Source organism: Balaenoptera physalus, assembly GCF_965194825.1.
Source record: "Balaenoptera physalus genome assembly, chromosome: 3".
Taxonomy (NCBI): Eukaryota; Metazoa; Chordata; class Mammalia; order Artiodactyla; family Balaenopteridae; genus Balaenoptera; species Balaenoptera physalus.
Genome location: NC_138890.1, coordinates 8449023 through 8468944, shown reverse-complemented (window position 1 = coordinate 8468944; position 19922 = coordinate 8449023). Strand labels below are relative to the sequence as shown.

The 19922-nt window shown below is 40.7% G+C and overlaps 1 pseudogene across 1 annotated transcript; it reads left to right on the top strand.

The window, feature by feature from the left end:
- Window positions 1-8353: 8353 nt before the first annotated feature.
- LOC309657268 (UDP-N-acetylglucosamine--peptide N-acetylglucosaminyltransferase 110 kDa subunit pseudogene) lies at window positions 8354-13643 on the top strand (annotated as a pseudogene). Its single transcript has one exon. The product of its transcript is annotated as a UDP-N-acetylglucosamine--peptide N-acetylglucosaminyltransferase 110 kDa subunit pseudogene (transcript).
- The last annotated feature ends 6279 nt before the right edge of the window (window positions 13644-19922 follow it).

The following is a 19922-nucleotide window of genomic DNA, read 5'->3' as shown; positions in this document are numbered from 1 at the left end:
AGCACCTGCCAACGAAAGTGGGCGTCCTACTTTGGAGGCGGGATATGAAGGAGCGAAGGCGGAGAAAGGGGCTGTGCGTTCAAGGAGGGGCGTGAGAGTTGACAGGCTTTGAGGTGAGAGGGGGACCGTGATTGGTCTGTCCTGGGAGAGTGGGTCCGTGTGTGTCCTGCGCGTACCCCGACACCCACAGACGCGCACGCCCAGGGAAGCAGGCTGTGAGGGCTCGACCCTCCAGGGCCGTTTGTACCACTTGAGACAGAGGATACGTCAGGCAAACTTGACTTTGCAAGTACACCTGTTCTGGTGGTGGGATGTTTTAGGAGAATCCATCCCTTCCCCACTAATTTTAGGAATCTGAGTTTCTGTGTTGAGTAGACTAATCAAAAGAATGTAAGGCCATCAGAAGCAATGTCTGGGGGTTGGATTGAACACTGGGTGGATACTTTTACAGTTATCCTATGGAGTGAAAAGAGATCATCAAATCTTCTGTTCCAAGACAATAACTCTGAATTGCAGGGGTCAACAAGGACTTGTCCATCATTGCTCCGTCAGTTAAATGGAGGTGTAATGGAGGGCACGCCCTGTTGTCTTTTCCCAGAAGCAGATGGCCTCTTGGGAGAAATAATACCAGACTTGACGTAACAATCCACTGGGGCAAATTTAGTTTTTATTCTGCACTGGAACTGAAGAGAAACTAAGATTTTGGATGGCTGTCAGGAACCGAAGTTTACCCCACAGTAAACCAAGGTGTTAAACATTAAGCAGGAACAATTGATTGAAGGGTCCACATCAGATACCCTCCATTCGTTTCCATGAGAGAAAAAAGAAGTGGGAGATCAGATTGGTCTACTCTTGGTGTCTGCCCACACTGACAAGCTTCCTCTGATTTCAGGCACTAAATGCAGGGGTCAGTTTCACTTAGAGGAGCCATCCCTCTCAGCTTCATTGTGCCCTCAGAACAGAAAGCATACTAGGTTCTGTAAAAAGTGGATGAAACCACTTTCTCTGTAAAATGCAAGAATTGCACCCATGAATACTAGTGACAGTTCCTCACTTTATCACATAGTAGAATAACAGCTAACATTTACTGAGCATTTCATGTGTCAGCCACTGTTCTAAGAATGTTTTATGTGTTAATTCCTTCAATCCTCCTATAATCCACAAGGTACGATACTACTATTATCCCCATTGTGTTCACATGTATTTGCTTTCCAGAATAACCTATATTAATTATAAATGTAGTAAAAACTTTACTCTTTTCAATTTAGTATAATTGACCTATTGTGTTATTTTTTCCATCTAAAATTAAAGATTTCCTCATTCATTAGGAAATTGCCTTCCTTCATGGGGAAAAAGAATGATAAATGGCTTCTTTCTGATGACTTTTTCAGAATATCAAGAACCAAAATGGACGGATTAAAATATGTGAAGTGTTTTAAAATGCTGGTAAATTTCCAAGTTGTCGATTTGATTACAGCATGGTTTCATAATAGAAATGTTATCTCTGGCCACTCCTAAATATAAGTATGTAACGACCCCAACGCTTTAGATTACAGTAATTCTAAATTTATACCAAGCCACAGTCCTAATGATCAATACCTGATTTGGATCTAAAACCACCTACCAAGCCATATGTTAAAGTCTTTCTGTGTTTGTTCCAAACTGCCAACGCCAACTTAAATCAGACAACCAAAACAAATCTAAATGATGCACACAGAGAACTAGTATGATCTTAAAATACTATTTTCAGTTGCTGATAAGTCACCATGAACTATTTGGAGGTTCAATCACCTTCTCTTTACTAAATGTATCTTGGTTGCCTCTTAAACCTTTGTTCTCATGAAATAAATACTGATCTTTATGTGTAAGGAATTCAGTCTCCAAACAAATCAAAGGTGGGGTACAATCAACTAAAGCCAGTATCGGCTTTCCAATGTCCATTTGTTGAGTTCTTAACAGTATTTTATTCTTAGTGAGTTTGGGAGTGGGCTCCAAGGGTATGAAAAGAAGCTTTAGGAAAACATACCCCTCAGTAAATTGGGACCGCCTCCCCCCCCTTAGAAGGAAGTGTGGATTGCTGGGCGAGAAGAGCATTGTTACCCGACTGTGCTAGCTATGGGATGGTTAGGTCCCGTGCAGATTATCTCTATTTGTTGAATATAAGTGTAACAATCCCTGGAAGTTCTATATATGTTAATGTTGGTGATGACCTCTTTACTATGTTGACCTACCTAGAAGAAGACAACACTGAAAGCACAATTTGGTGGCATGGGAAACACCTTTGTTCTCAGTAACCCGTGTCTTGGCTGTTTGTGGAACAAGATTCCACCGTTAGCTAATCTGAAGTAGAACTATGACACTTACTTCTTGGTTCATATATGGTAATGGACTATACTTTAGGTTCCATTAAAACTTGGAATCATTGGCTACCTCTGATGAATATGTACCCCATGTGAAGCGAGAATGAGATAACTAATGGGCCTACAGAGCTACCAAAACCTCCCTCTTCTAGTTTCATCCAGGTTTGCCAGGGGATGCATCCAAGCCCCAACCAAATCTAAGAGGCAGTCCAGGCTGTCAGTATCAGAAATGAGGTCACGGCTGAGAGAGAACACTAAACAGATCTGCACTGATGTTCATCTTCAGCTGATTAAACTCTCTTGTAGGTGGATTCTTTAGAGCAGCAACAAAAAGAGCCTTGCCTGAATTTTTGTCCCTGGCAGATGCTTACAGTAAAACTCCTTACTGCTTGTGACAGGCTACGTGCACCTTTGCACTAGGTGTTCCCTCTGCCTGAGCAGTTCCTACCCCAGTTACCCACATGGCTTGCTCCCTCATTTCCTACAGGTCTTCACTCAGATGTCATCACCTTCACAATGAAAGCTTTTCTGAAAACTCTTTTTTAAAATTGCAAGCACCCCCAGATGTTCCCTACTGTCTTCCTTTTTTTTTCCCCAGAGCACACATCACCACCCACCTATTGTATATTTTCATTATTTTTTGTTCTGTCCGTGTAGAATGTAAGAGCCATGAAGGCAAGACTTTTTATCTGTTTTATTCCTGCTGACTCTCCACAATAGTGCTTGGTACCTGGTAGACAATATTTGCTCAATGTTGTTGAAAAGAGTAGCACATTTTAACCAGTGCTTGTCCCATGAACTAAACTGTGCCTTTCATCAGAAAAAAAAATTGATAATAAGAAGTATATCACTGTTGCAAAGACATAGCCACAGAGTAGAAAACTGTTCCATGTGGCTTTTGTAAACTACACAGATATTCGCACTGGGGCCTGCATTCAAAAGGAAAGCATATTTTGTATTATGATCCTTATACAGGCAAAGTGAAAAATACTAGTCCTGAGAGGGGTGGGATAGAGAGGGTGGGAGGGAGAGTGACGCAAGAGGGAAGAGATATGGGAACATATGTATACGTATAACTGATTCACTTTGTTATAAAGCAGAAACTAACACACCATTGTAAAGCAATTAGACTCCAATAAAGATGTTTAAAAAAAAAAGAATACTAGTCCTAGTGGCTCTTGGAGGCTCATCCGATGTTGAAAATGGAAACTGAAATTGGTAATGGAGAAAAGGCAGTTGAAATTTGCAGGAAAAATAAATAACCAACTGAAACTGACAGAGAAGGATAGTTGAGGATCCCTTAGAGAGTGACATCTGCTGATATGTAGTTAGTTGTATCTCTCTGTTAGGAGCAATTCTCAAGAGGCCTGTGTAAGGAAACTGGAAAATATATATATTTAATTAAGTAGAAAGGAACATTTCATGTAAATAATAAATATTTTACCTTGTTTCTTTCCCCCTCAGCTTTATTGAGATATAATTGACATAAAAGATTGTGTAAGTTGAAGGTGTGTAATGTCATGATTTGATATGGGTATTTAGTGCAAAATGATTAACACGATAAGGTTACTTAACACATCCATCACCTCACATAGTTATAAACCTTTTTTATGATGAGAACTTTTAAAATCTATTGTCTCAGTAGCTTTTAAATATACAATATAGTATTGTTAACCGTAGTCACCATGCTGTACATTACGTCCCCGGAACTTATTCATCTTATAACTTGAAGTTTGTACCATTGACCACCCTCACCCATTTCCCCCACTCCCCAGCCCCTGCCCCTATTCTCTGTTTATATGAGTTTGGATTTTTTTCGATTCCACATGTAGGTGAGATCATATAGTATTTGTCTTTCTCCATCTGACTTACTTCACGTGTCATAATGCCCTCAAGGTTCATCCATGTCATCACAAATGGCAGGATTTCATTCTTTTTATGGCTGAATAATATTCCATTGTGTATATATACCACAATGTTTTTCCATTCACCCATCAGTGGACACTTGGGTTATTTTCATATCTTGGCTGCTGTAAGTAGTGCTGCAATGAACATGGGAATGCACATATCTCTTTGAGATATTGATTTCATTTCCTTCAGATATATACCCAGAAGTGGGATTGCTGGATCATATGGTAGTTCTATTTTTAAGTTTTTGAGGAACCTCCATAATGTTCTACATAGTGGCTGCACCAGTTTACAATCCCATCAGCAGTGCACAAGGGTTCCCATGTCTCTGTATCCTCACCAGCATATATTATTGCTTAACTTTTTGATAATAGCCATTCTAACAAGTGTGAGATGGTATCTCATTTCGATTTTAATTTGCATTTCTCTGATGATTAGTGATGTTGAGCACCTTTTCATATACCTGTTGACCGTGAGAATATCTTCTTTGGAAAAAATGTCTACTCAGATCCTTTGCCCATTTTTAATGGGATTGTTTGGGTTTTTTGCTATTGCATGAGTTGCTTATATATTTTGGATATGAACCCCTTATCAAATATGTTGTTTGCAAATATTTCTCCCATTCTGTGGGTTGTCTTTTCGTTTTTGTTGATTGTTTCTTTTGCTGTGCAGAAGGCTTTTTAGTTTGATGTAGTTTCACTTGTTGATTGTTGCTTTTGTTGTGATGCTTTGGGTGTCATAACCATAAAATCCTTGATAAGACTAATGTCAAGGAGCTTCTCCCTATGCTTTTTTTTTTTTTTTTTAAAGATTTAACTTGATTTATTTTTGGCTGCGCTGGGTCTTCGTTGCTGTGCACGGGCTTTCTCTAGCTGTGGCGAGCAGGGTCTATTCCTCATTGCGGTGCATGGGCTTCTCCTTGTGGTGGCTTCTCTTGTTGAGGAGCACAGGCTCTAGGCGTGTGGGCTTCAGTAGTTGCGGCGCGTGGGCTCAATAGTTGTGGCACGCAGGCTCAGTAGTTGTGTTGCACGGGCTTAGTTGCTCCGCGGCACGTGGGATCTTTCCGGACCAGGAATCAAACCCGTGTCCCCTGCAATGGCGGGCAGATTCTTAACCACTGCACCACTAGGGAAGCCCAGGATTTGTATTGTATTGCTAGCAAAGAGACTGCATTTCTCCTCTGATGAATGTGCACAAGAAAGCATGCTGTCCCCGGTGATCGTTGGGTACCGTCTCATGATCCTGAGGGAAGCCATCCTATCCTTCTGGTTACGTGATACAGTGGGTTTCCTTATTGTTTAGGCCAGTTTTATTTGGAGTTTCAATTTTTATAGTGAAAACTTGTCATAACTCTTTCTGTTCTAGGGCGTTTTTTTTTTGTTTTTTTTTTTTATTTTATTTTATTTATTTATTTATTTATTTTTTGGCTGTGTTGGGTCTTCGGTTTGTGCGAGGGCTTTCTCTAGTCGCGGCAAGCGGGGGCCACTCTTCATCGCGGTGCGGGGACCACTCTTCATCGCGGTGCGCGGGCCTTTCACTATCGCGGCCCCTCCCGTTGCGGGGCACAGGCTCCAGACGCGCAGGCTCAGCAGTTGTGGCTCACGGGCCCAGCTGCTCCGTGGCATGTGGGATCTTCCCAGACCAGGGCTCGAACCCGTGTCCCCTGCATTAGCAGGCAGATTCTCAACCACTGCGCCACCAGGGAAGCCCTCTAGGGCGTTTTTTTGTTTGTTTTGTTTTTGTCAATTCCTGTTGGGTATTATTTGTATTGTTGATGTGGCAAGAACTCTACTGAGATATAGTCTTCTTGTCTTTATATGATGAATATATCTCTAAGTTTATCACTTATCATTTACTCCTTACTCTTGTTTAATATAGAGAAGATTATAATTTAAGTCTACTAAATCCATCAGTGTGTTTCTGCATGATATATTCCATTGCTTTTACTTTTATTCATTCATTCATTAAAGAGTGTGTGTGTGCGTGTGTGTATGTGTGTGTGTGTACTACAAGGTGCCAAGCACTACGAGAGGCAATAAGACTGTTTATTGTGAGACAATAAAGACACAGCCCCTGTCCTCGTGGAGTTCATATCCTGGTGGGGGATTGAGAATATGTTAGACGTTCACTGAAAAGCCACACAAGTGTGTGTAAGCTACTAAAGGATAGAGGCTACAGAGGGAAGGACACAGTCTAGGAGCGCTTTCATAGGAGGGTTAGGTCTAGTTAGGGAAGTCAGGGGAAGCTTTCCTGGGGAAGTGGTGACTGAGCTAAGAATGATAAAGAGAAGTTAGGTAGTGGGCTAAGAGCATTACAGGCAGTGGAAAGAGCAGGTGCAGAGGTCCTGCTCAGGGGCAAGCATAGGAAAGAGGAAGGACTGAAAGAATGTAGGACATGGTCCACATCCTCAGAGGGGCCTGGTGTAAGGGAAGGCAGAAGGTTGAAGGGTGGGAAGTGGGGGATGCTGACCACGCAGGGCCAGTAAGTCCATGTTAAGGAGTTGTGTCTCCTTCCTCAGATCTATGGGAAATCACTGAAGGTGTCATCTTTGACAACCACATTACTTTTACCTCCAAACATCCAATCTCATAACAAGTCCTAACAATTTTGCTTTCTAAATATCTCTTCAGTCTATCCACTTCAATCCATCCACTTCTGTTCGTCATTACCAACACTTCCTCAGCCCATTCTATCATCATTTCTGTCTGGACTAGGGGAATAGCGTCCTCAATGATCTATTTGCACCTACTGTTGCCCCACTCCAATCCATTCCTGCACAGTTATGGGAAGACACACCTGACCTTGACACCATTTGATGACACAGAAAACACTGAAAGAGGACCAGTTTGTTTTTCATTAGTCTTGTTCTTGAGAGGTTGTGGAGTGGGCAGTTCATGAGTTTAATCTTGGACCTGCTGAGTTTTAAATATCCCTGGGATGTCCTAGAGAAGAAGCCAAGCAGGAGGTGTCTGTTAGGTAGATATCTTCTGCCTCCCCATCTACAGCCACTCTCCACCCATCTCTATGCTGATCCCTGCCCAGAGACATTGACGTGTGTGGGATGTCAAGATTCCATGTATCCCCAGCACCTGCTCCCGTGTGCTCTGCCTTCTAGTTGCGTTCAGCCCATAGGAGGTACATGAAGGAAGAAGCGTGAAGGCTGAGTATTTACTCGATACGATATACATCCTGCATCATCTCTTCCTCTTCCCCACCTCCTCCTCTTTCCACCCTGCTGCCTTCAAACCCTCCTCCTCTGCCTCCTGCTCCTCCTGCTCTTCTTCGTCCCACCTCTTCCTCTTTTTTTCTCTCTCGAATCCAGTAATCATTTCCACCTCCTCCTTTTTTTAACAATTAATTAATTAATTTTTGGCTGCATTGGATCTTTGCTGCGCCCGGGCTTTCTCTAGTCGCGGCAAGTGGGGGCTACTCTTCGTTGCAGTCAGTGGGCTTCTCATTTCGGTGGCTGCTCTTGTTGCAGAGCACGGGCTCTAGGTGCCCAGTCTTCAGTAGTTGCGGCACACGGGCTTCAGTAGTTGCGGCCCGCGGGCTCAGTAGTTGTGGCGCACAGGCTCAGTTGCTCCGTGGCATGTGGGATCTTTCTGGACCAGGGCTTGAACCCCTGCACTGGCAGGTGGATTCTTAACCACTGAGCCACCAGGGAAGTCCCTAACCTCCTCCTTTAAGCCTAGGCAGTAAAAGCTCCCTGAGATGCTGGACTACTGTCCTCTGTTGTTTTCCCCAAACCCTTTGCAAATGATCTCTTGACTACAGTCTCCTTAATTACGGTACATTTGAGTGTGCCACCTTTCTCTTTCAGGGATTCTGACTTATACTGATAGGTAAGAAATGCCTGGGGGAGAGTTAAATTTGAGTCACCTGAGTAGAGGTGGTAATTGGAGCCGTGGGTAAACGTGACTATCTTGGGAGACAGTGTAGAGAGGGAATGGGCCCTGAGGAACTCAAACATATAATGGCTTTCAGAGGAGGATAATCTTGCAAAGGAATTGGACAAGTAGCAACCAAAGTGAGGTGAAAAATCAGGGCAGTGTGTGTCATAGAAGTCAAAGGAAGCACAGGGAAGAAAAAGAGTGCTGGTAGTCAAGATTATCAGTTGCTCCTGCAAAGTCATTGGATTTAGTGACTTATACCATCGTGAATCTGTTACATATTTTCTGTGCTCCCTCTGAATAATGATTTAAATTTTTTTACATTAACTTCTGTATAATTGATTTTAGGTAAATACAGTCAAATTTGTTTTAGAACGTATTTTAAGGTAAAACATTAACTACCCTTCCTTAACCATTATTCCAACATTATTTATTTTATACTTTCTCTATTACCATTATTTCCTCCAACATTCGCTGTTTCTAAAAATATAAAGAGATGTTTGAGCACTTTCTACGAGATGTTTAAGAGCTTTCTATTTGACTGTATCATAGTGGTTCAATGGTTGTCGCTTTAGCATTCATTTTAAAATTGATCCATTACAACAAGTCTAACCTCTTAATTTTAATTTTCAGAATTCTATTATCAATAGCCCCATTTATTCTTCCAGATAAACTCGATATTTTTTTAACATCTTTATTAGAGTATAATTGCTTTACTATGGTGTGTTAGTTTCTGCTTTATAACAAAGTGAATCAGTTATACATATACATATGTCCCCACATCTCTTCCCTCTTGCATCTCCAGATAAACTTTAGAACCATCTTATCAATTAAAGAAGACTTCATTGTGATTTTTTCAAGACCGTGAGAGATAGACGGCCAACCAGAGTTCCTAAGGTTCAGTGTATGTAACTGTTGCCGCCGCTTAAGCCTGCCAAAGCAGTGGTACGGCTGCTGCCCTTGTATTTGCTACCTCTAGAAACATTCTTGCCAGTAGTGGCAGCAGCGGGACTCAATTACCCTCTTTTCGCACTCCCTCCAGAAGCTCCAGATGGCGTCTTCCGTGGGCAACGTGGCCGACAGCACAGACCCAACGAAACGTATGCTTTCCTTCCAAGGGTTAGCAGAGTTGACACATCGAGCCTATCAGGCGGGAGATTTTGAGGCAGCTGAGAGACACTGCATGCAGCTCTGGAGACAAGAGCCAGACAATACTGGTGTCCTTTTATTACTTTCATCTATACACTTCCGGTGTCGAAGGCTGGACGGATCTGCCCACTTTAGTACTCTGGCAATTAAAAAGAACCCTCTTCTGGCAGAAGCCTATTCGAATTTGGGGAATGTGTACAAGGAAAGCGGGCAGTTGCAGGAAGCAATCGAGCATTACCGGCATGCGTTGCGTCTCAAACCAGATTTCATCGATGGTTATATTAACCTGGCAGCCGCTTTGGTAGCAGCAGGCGACATGGAAGGGGCAGTACAAGCTTACGCCTCTGCTCTTCAGTACAATCCTGATCTGTACTGTGTTTGCAGTGACCTGGGGAACCTGCTCAAAGCCCTGGGTCGCTTGGAAGAAGCCAAGGCTTGTTATTTGAAAGCAATTGAGACGCAACCGAACTTTGCAGTAGCTTGGAGTAATCTTGGCTGTGTTTTCAATGCACAAGGGGAGATTTGGCTTGCAATTCATCACTTTGAAAAGGCTGTCACCCATGACCCCAATTTTCTGGATGCTTATATCAATTTAGGAAATGTCTTCAAAGAGGCACGGATTTTTGAACGGGCTGTGGCAGCTTACCTTCGTGCCCTAAGCTTGAGTCCAAATCAGGCAGTGGTACATGGCAACCTGGCTTGTGTATACTATGAGCAAGGCCTGATAGATCTGGCAATAGACACCTACAGGCGAGCTATTGAATTGCAACCAAATTTCCCGGACGCTTACTGCAACCTAGCCAACGCTCTCAAAGAGAAGGGCAGTGTTGCCGAAGCAGAAGATTGTTATAATACAGCTCTCTGCCTGTGTCCCACCCATGCAGACTCTCTGAATAACCTAGCCAATATCAAGCGAGAACAGGGAAACATTGAAGAGGCAGTTCGCTTGTATGGTAAAGCATTAGAAGTCTTCCCAGAGTTTGCTGCTGCCCATTCAAATTTAGCAAGTGTATTGCAGCAGCAGGGAAAAGTGCAGGAAGCTCTGATGCATTATAAGGAAGCTATTCGAATCAGTCCTACCTTTGCTGAGGCCTACTGTAATATGGGAAACACTCTGAAGGAGATGCAGGATGTTCAGGGAGCCTTGCACTGTTATGCTCGTGCCATTCAGATTAACCCTGCATTTGCGGATGCCCACAGCAATCTGGCTTCCCTTCACAAGGATTCAGGGAATATTCCAGAAGCAATTGCTTCTTATCGCACTGTTCTGAAGCTTCAACCTGACTTTCCTGACGCTTATTGTAATCTGGCTCATTGCCTGCAGATTGTCTGTGACTGGACAGACTATGATGAGCGCATGAAGAGGTTGGTCAGCGTTGTGGCTGACCAGTTAGAGAAGAACAGGTTGCCTTCTGTGCAGCCTCATCACAGCATGTTATATCCTCTTTCTCACGGCGTCAGGAAGGCTATTGCCGAGAGGCATGGGCACCTCTGCCTGGATAACATCAGTGTCCTTCATAAACCACCGTATGAACATCCAAAGGACTTGAAGCTCAGTGATGGTCGACTGCGTGTAGGATACGTGAGTTCTGACTTTGGGAACCATCCTACTTCTCATCTTATGCAGTCTATTCCAGGCATGCACAATCGTGATAAATTTGAGGTATTCTGTTACGCCCTGAGCCCAGATGATGGCACAAACTTCCGAGCGAAGGTGATGGCAGAAGCCGATCATTTCGTTGATCTTTCTCAGATTCCATGCGATGGAAAAGCAGCTGATCGCATCCATGAAGATGGTATACACGTCCTCGTAAATCTGAATGGTTATACCAGGGGTGCTCGAAATGAACTCTTTGCGCTCAGGCCAGCTCCTATTCAGGCAATGTGGCTGGGGTACCCTGGGACTAGTGGCGCGCTTTTCATGGATTATATCATCACTGATCAGGAAACTTCACCTGCTGAAGTTGCTGAGCAGTATTCTGAGAAACTGGCTTATATGCCCCATACTTTCTTTATTGGTGATCATGCTAACATGTTCCCTCACCTGAAGGAAAAAGCAGTCATCGATTTTAAGTCCAATGGGCACATTTATGACAATCGAATTGTGCTGAATGGCATCGACCTCAAAGCATTTCTTGATAGTCTACCAGATGTGAAAACTGTCAAGATGAAATGTCCTGATGGAGGAGACAAAGCAGACAGCAGTAATATAGCTCTTAATACGCCTGTCATTCCTATGAATACGATTGCAGAAGCAGTTATTGAAATGATTAACAGAGGACAAATTCAGATAACAATTAACGGATTCCGTATTAGCAATGGACTGGCAACTACCCAGATCAACAATAAGGCTGCCACTGGAGAGGAGGTTCCCCGTACCATTCTTGTAACCACACGTTCTCAGTACGGGTTACCGGAAGATGCCATTGTGTACTGTAACTTTAATCAGTTATATAAAATTGACCCATCTACTTTGCAGATGTGGGCAAATATTCTGAAGCGTGTTCCCAATAGCGTACTGTGGCTGTTGCGTTTCCCAGCAGTAGGAGAACCTAATATTCAACGGTACGCGCAAAATATGGGCCTTCCCCAGAACCGTATCATTTTTTCACCTGTTGCTCCTAAAGAGGAACATGTTCGGAGAGGCCAGCTGGCTGATGTCTGCTTGGACACTCCACTCTGTAATGGACACACCACAGGGATGGATGTCCTTTGGTCGGGGACACCCATGGTGACTATGCCAGGAGAGACCCTTGCTTCCCGAGTTGCAGCTTCCCAGCTCACTTGTTTAGGCTGTCTTGAGCTTATTGCTAAAAATAGACAAGAGTATGAAGACATAGCTGTGAAACTGGGAACTGATCTCGAATACCTGAAGAGAATTCGTGGCAAGGTCTGGAAGCAGAGAACATCTAGCCCTCTGTTCAACACCAAACAATACACAACGGAACTAGAGCGCCTCTATCTACAGATGTGGGAGCATTATGCAGCTGGCAACAAACCTGATCACATGATGAAGCCTGTTGAAGTCACTGAGTCGGCCTAAGTAATGACTGTGTGCACAGGAGAATTACCCCTGTACCTGAGCCTCAACCTTCTGGGGGAAAGGGAACTAGATACGTTACTTTGTACTTACCTTTGTAGCAATATCATGTTGCAGATGGGTGACAGACAGTGATAACAAATAGCACAGCCAGACTTGCTTCCTGCATGATCATGACAGGGAGAGACACAAGAGACGGGAGACTGCTGTTCCACAAGGAGTCTCCGTAGAATTTTGCGGCAGCCAGGTGTTGCCTAAGTCTGGAAGGTCTGATCTCCCTTGGTCTTCCATGGGCTGGGTGGTTAGTGTGGAGGCGAGATAGAGATTGCCCAGTCTTCTGAATTAACTTTTTCTTTATATTTGGGGTATTGGAGCAATTAAAAATGTTTGCTTTCAGGTATTTTTATTCATGTGAAGTGTGTATGATTCTCTTGAGATAAGGTTTTAAGCTAAAATATTCCTTGTTTTAGTTTCTGAACTCTACAGATAAATGGGGACTTTGCTGGTGTAGTCTTTTTATAGGTTTAATAAACCACTTGAGCCTATATCAGTTATTTTAGTGTCTGACATGTTTGGAACTATCAGTGCTTTGTTGGTTGATGGCTTAAATTCTTTTTCTGGTCCGTTTCCTTCTTCCCTTCCCCCCACTTTAAACATTTTCCGGTAACTTGGCTAACAAAAAACCAAGTCTGATTCAAAGCCTCCCAGAGTGTTTCTCTTAAACGCATCATCTGGTGCCAAATGAAGATTCTTAGGAGTGATTATTAATTATGAAGGGCACAGTTGTGGTACTGTCACTGATGATAATAATAATGGATTTTTGGCCTAGAGTTTTGACCTACTTCACCAGTGTTTTACCGTTGACTGCCCCTCTATGCTGCTTCCAAAAGTGATAGTGTGTGATAAGATTTTTACTTTCACTTCTAAAGTTTGTTTTCTTTTTTAAGTGAGTCCTGTTCTTCCTTTTTCTTTCAGCGGTAATGAAATCCCAGGTAAGTACAAGTACTCAAATATTTGATCAGTAAGTCACAGTTATCTCCAGTACATTAAATAACTTTCATCAAAAAACATGTTATAGGTAAAAAGCTCTGGAGGACCAGCTATGTATATGATTATTATGTTTCAGACCTTCTAGGGTGTTATATATAATAACTTGTCTTCTGCACGTGGTCTTGAAGTCTTTATGGATTCAGCCTCAGTAGTAGCGAACTGCACTGCTACTTGGTTTGGAGTATAAATTAGACTTTAGCCCTCTTGGAGGTTGAGTTTTTGGTATTGAAAACCATAGGAATGAAATTATTGTATTTCAACAAAGGATTGAGGGCTTGAGGCTTAAACAAGCCAACATATGAATATATGTTTTTGTCTTGCTGTACTGCACATATGCTGTCTAGTAACAGATATTTTGTCTGCTAGTAGTGTTCTAGATTCTGTCTTTCCAAAGTGCTGAGGCAGTGCATCTATTCTGTAGTTGCAGCTGATGCCTGAATGTATCCTAGCTGGCAAATGATTGATTAAGAAGAACTTGAATTTCGGAAAGATTTGTACTGTTAACCAAAATCTGAGCAAGGAGTCTCAAATGCAATTCTTAGCCAGAATTACATGTTAATGAACGATTTAACAGTGTAAATCAAGGAACATCAGTGTAGGGATTTCTTTTAATTTATTTTTTACCTGCTTGAAATAATCAGTTAAAGGTTGCCAGCTTGGTTGCAGATGAACGGACGTTTGAAGTTCACCAAACTACTTCATGTGGAATAGGAGAATAGACTTCCAGCGCCCTCAAGGCTGTGACCTTGCAGCCATTGTCCATAGCACAGCATCCCCCTAGAGGGATGAACCTTTCCCTGCCCGAAAAGTAGCCGCTCTGGTTGAAGCTTTGCTTATTGTAACGGGCTTTTGTTTCCAGGTGACATGTCTGTGGAAGGCTTAATTCTGAATAGAGATATAGATATTACTGGAAACTAATTGTTTTTTCTATTATACTCTGCTTTATCAAAAAAGTAAAACATTTACATTGTGCTACAGAAATTCAGATGTTGTCTTGCAATCGTTAAACCATAAATGAATGATTGGCCCTTAAAAACAAAAAACAGGGGCTTCCCTGGTGGTGCAGTGCTTGAGAATCTGCCTGCCAATGCAGGGGACACGGGTTCGAGCCCTGGTCTGGGAAGATCCCACATGCCGCGGAGCAACTAGGCCCGTGAGCCACAATTACGGAGCCTGCGCGTCTGGAGACTGTGCCTCGCAACAAGAGAGGCCGCGATAGTGAGAGGCCCGCGCACCGCGATGAAGAGTGGCCCCCGCTTGCCGCAACTAGAGAATGCCCTCGCACAGAAACGAAGACCAAACACAGCCATAAATAAATAAATAAATAATTTAAAAAATCAAAAAACAAAAAACTTCATTGTGATTTTGTTTGGGATTATTTTAATCCTGTAAATTAAATTGCGAAGAAGTTAAATCTTTATTATATTGCCTTTTAGCCAGAAACTTGATAGATAGATAGGTAAATCCATTTATCTTTAAATCTCATTTTTAACTCTATTAGAAGTGTAACCATTTTCTTCAAATAATATGTTAATATATTTTGTGACGGTCGTTTCCAAATATTTTATATTTACATTCTTCTTTCTGATGTTTCTTAGATATTCTTTGCTACTCTTTCTCTGACTTTTTTTGGTATAATAGTAATATATGTTTCTGGTAGAAAAAAATGAGAAGAAATCAAGAAAAAAAAACCTAAATATAATTCTAATAGTCAACACCCAGATTCCAATACAGTTAAATTTTTGGTGTACTCACTAAACGCTTTTTATATTCTTATGTATGTGTATTTTTATATTTCTTATGTAAATGAGATATCATACTGTTCTGTAACTTCTTTCATCTACTATACAAGGAACATCTCATGTCAGTGTATGCACTTCATTGCTGGATGCTATTGTGTTATACAGATGTACCTTCATTTATTTAACCAGACCTTTACTGGGGACCTTTGTTGTTGTTTCTAACTTTCCAGCATGAAATCATTCTGTGATAAAGCTCTTTTTACCTCCTCAATTCCAAAGAGCCTTGACATTTTATTAAGTATCGGACATATACAAAAGAATATTTATAAAATAAATGTTTAAGGATAAGAAAAGTAACAATGACATGATCACTTGTGCATCTACTGTCCCATTTAAGACATAGAACATTTAAGCCCCTATGTGTCCCTCTCCAATCGCATCCTTCCTAATCATTCTATATATACATCTGTGTGTGTATGTATATATACATATATATGTATGTATATATGATTTTTGCATGCTTTTGAACTTCATATAATTGGAATTTACCATATGGGTCTTTCTGGGACATACTTTTTCCACTTAATAACATGTTCCTGGGATGCATCCATGTTGTTGTAAATAACTACAGTTTATTCATGTTGATTTCTGTATAGTATTCAATTATATGAATATACCAGAATTTTACTCCATTCTGTTGGTGAATATCTTGGTTATTTCTAGTTTTTGCTCTTACAGATATGCTACTATGAACATCTTGTACCTACCTCCCAAACATGTGTACAAGAGTTTCTCTAGGCCAAACATCAGAGAGTAGAATTGCTGAGTCAAAAGGCATGCATACCTTCAACCTAATAGATAATGCAAATTATCTTCCAAAATGGTTGAAATAAACTGACTCTCCCACAAACACTGTATAAGAATTCAGTGGTTCCACATCTCTCATTCTTGGTATTCCACATTTAAAAATTTTTGTCAAGCTGATGAGATTGAAATAATATGCCACTGTGGTTTTAATTTGCATTTCCCTGATTACAAATGAAGTTGAACATATTTTCGTATGTTATTTGACCATTTGTGTTCTCTCTTCAGTGATATGCCCAGTCAAATCTATTTCCCCTTTAAAATAAATTAGGTTGTAGTTTTCTGAATGGCTTATAGTTTTTATATGGTCTGGATACTAACCCTTTGTCATATGGGTATAGCAAATACCCTCTCCCAGTGTGTGGCTCATCTTTTCACTTCTGTTATGGTATATCTTGATGAACAGAAGTTCTTCATTTTAATGTAGTTGACTTTAATAGTAATTTACTTTACTCTCTGTGCTTTTCTGTCTCGCTTCAGAGATTCTTCTCATCCTTTCATTGAAAAGGGCATTTTCTTTTATTACTTTCAAAAAGCTTAAAAACTCTACCTACTTTTGAGTCTTTTAGACACCTAGAATTGATTTTTGGCATGTGGTGTGAGGTAGGGGTTCAGATACCTTCTTTTCTATATGAATAACCAGTTGTCTCAGCATCAGTTATTTAAAGCTCATACTTTCTCAACTGATTTTCAGTGTCCGTTCTGATACACTTGAGAATCAACTTGCCAAGTTCCACTATCCATTCCTCAAAGCCCACCAGTCAAAATAAATACTTTGTTGGGATTTTAAATGTAATAAAAGAAATCTATGGATCAATTTGAAAAGCAGTGACAACTTTATAATACTGACTCTTCCTGCCCATAAACATAGTATCTCTTTCCATTTATTTAAATTTCCTTTGACTTCTCTCAGTCATTTTATGATTTTCTGTATACAGGTCTTACTCATATTTTGTTAAATCTCTTCCTAGGTAATTCATATTTTTGATCCTACTGTAAATGGCATCTGTCTTTTCATTACACGTTCTAATTTTTTGTTGCTGGTATATAGAAATGCATTTTTAAAATATTGACCTTATAAGTATCAATTTTACTAAAAAAAATCTTAATTCTATTTTTATGTATAGGAAAATTTTTAAAGTGGGGGGAAGGGAAGAAGGAAACCGACCAGAAAAAGAATTTAAGCCATAAACCAACAAAGCACTGATAATTCCAAACATGTCAGACATTAAAATGACTGATATAGGCTCAAGTGGTTTATAAAACCTATAAAAAACCTACACCAGAAAAGTCCCCATCTTTAATATGTATTTTTATGTATATGTAAAAATCTTATCTCCTGCAGATGACTCCCTAGTTTCTGCTCTCTAATCATTATAAATTGTATATAAATTTTATACTATCTGATATTTCCAACACCTGATTGACTTTTTGTGGGTGATGTGAGTTGCTTGTTATTTTGTTGGGTCTCGCTCATGATGCTTTTCTTTTTTCATTGTGAATTCATATTTCGATGGGAATTCTTTGAAGCCTAGATAGAAGGGAGTTCATTTAAAAAGGATTTGCATGTGTTTCTGCCAGATGCTCATGGGTACTACTGAAGGAGGGCCACTTTAAACTAAATTCTCAGCTTGAAGGTTTTCCAGACCACCCAGGTAGTGCAACTCTGGCAACAAAACTCACACGTGAGGGCTAGCTTTACTCAGAAACTTACAAGAAAGATTTTTCTTCTCCTTTACCAGCGCCAAATGTTAACATAAGCAAATGTCCTTGTTGTCTGCGATGGGGGCAATTTTATTTCTAGTATACCCTTTCGAGCTTTATGTAGGATTGTCTTGTATGCTGCCCTCTTTGGGCTGCACCTAGGCTTTGTCAACTATCATCCATATTTCACAAGGCTGTGAACACTGGATCTCAAGATCCCCTGATTTGTCAAAAGTCCTCAGTGCAAAGGCCATTAGCAGTGCCTGGGTCATCTCACTTGGGCCTTTGCTTTGAATTCCTTTTGGCCTTACTTTAGTAGCAGGTCACCGATGCATTTAAAAATATATATATTTCTATATTTTATTCATTGTTCTTAGTTATTCTCAATGGGAAGTTTGTGAAGGGCATGTAGTTTGCTAAGCACCCCCCACCTCACTTCAGCTACACCTTCTCATATCCTAGATCTTTCATTTCCAATATCTATTTCACCTCCTAAATCTCAATTTCAAATATCTTCTCTATGGCCATCATCTCCTATCTTTGGGTGCCTCTAATTTACCAGTCCCACCTTAACAATTCTCCAGCCCTATTAGGACTCCCAATTAAATCACCCCCAAATATTCACTGGCCCTTTACTCACGTTCTTCCTCATCCACATTAGAGTCTACGCTGGGTCTCTGTGTTGCAAAATACAATAAAAATAGTGCCTTCTGCAGTTGTGCCATGCTATGGTACTGACTTTGTGTTTCATCCTCATAATCACTCCTTTATACACACCCTCCATGTCTTTTTTTTTTTTTTAAGTTTCATTAGGTCCCATTTGTTTATTTTTGTTTTTATTTCCATTTCTCTAGGAGGTGGATCAAAAAAGATCTTGCTGTGATTTATGTCAAAGAGTGTTCTTCCTATGTTTTCCTCTAAGAGTTGTATAGTGTCCAGTCTTACATTTAGGTCTCGAAGCCATTTTGAGTTTATTTTTGTGTATGGTGTTAGGGAGTATTCTAATTTCATTCTTTTCCATGTAGCTGTCCAGTTTCCCCAGCACCACTTATTGAAGAGACTGTCTTTTCTCCATTGTATATCTTTGCCTCCTTTGTCATAGATTAGTTGACCATAGGTGCGTGGGTTTATCTCTGGGCTTTCTATCTTGTTACCTTGATCTATGTTTCTGTTTTTGTGCCAGTACCATATTGTCTTGATTACTGTAGTTTTGTAGTATAGTCTGAAGTCAGGGAGTCTGATTCCTCCAGCTCCGTTTTTTTCCCTCAAGACTGCTTTGGCTATTCGGGGTCTTTTGTGTCTCCGTACAAATTTTAAGATGATTTGTTCTAGTTCCGTAAAAAATGCCATTGGTGATTTGATAGGGATTGCATTGAATCTGTAGATTGCTTTGGGTAGTATAGTCATTTTCACAATGTTGATTCTTCCAATCCAAGAACATGGTATATCTCTCCATCTGTTGGTATCATCTTTAATTTCTTTCATCAGTGTCTTATGGTTTTCTGCATACAGGTCTTTTGTCTCCCTAGGTAGGTGTATTCCTAGGTATTTTAGTCTTTTTGTTGCAATGGTAAATGGGAGTGTTTCCATAATTTCTCTTTCAGATTTTTCATCATCAGTGTATAGGAATGCAAGAGATTTCTGTGCATTAATTTTGTATCCTGCAACTTTACCATATTCATTAATTAGCTCTAGCAGTTTTCTGGTGGCACTTTTAGGATTCTCTATGTATAGTATCATGTCATCTGCTAACAGTGACAGTTTTACTTCTTCTTTTCCAATTTGTATTCGTTTTATTTCTTTTTCTTCTCTGATTGCCGTGGCTAGGACTTCCAGAACTATGTTGAATAATAGTGGTGAGAGTGGACATCCTTGTCCCGTTCCTGATCTTAGAGGAAATGCTTTCAGTTTTTCACCATTGAGAATGATGTTTGCTGTGGGTTTGTCATATATGGCCTTTATTATGTTCAGGTAGGTTCCCTCTATGCCCACTCTCTGGAGAGTTTTTATCATAAATGGGTGTTGAATTTTGTCAAAAGCTTTTTCTGCATCTATTGAGATGATCATATGGTTTTTCTTCTTCCACTTGTTAATATGGTGTATCACGTTTTGCGTATATTGAAGAATCCTTGCATCCCTGGGATAAATCCCACTTGATCGTGGTGTGTGATCCTTTTAATGTGTTGTTGGATTCTGTTTGCTAGTATTTTGTTGA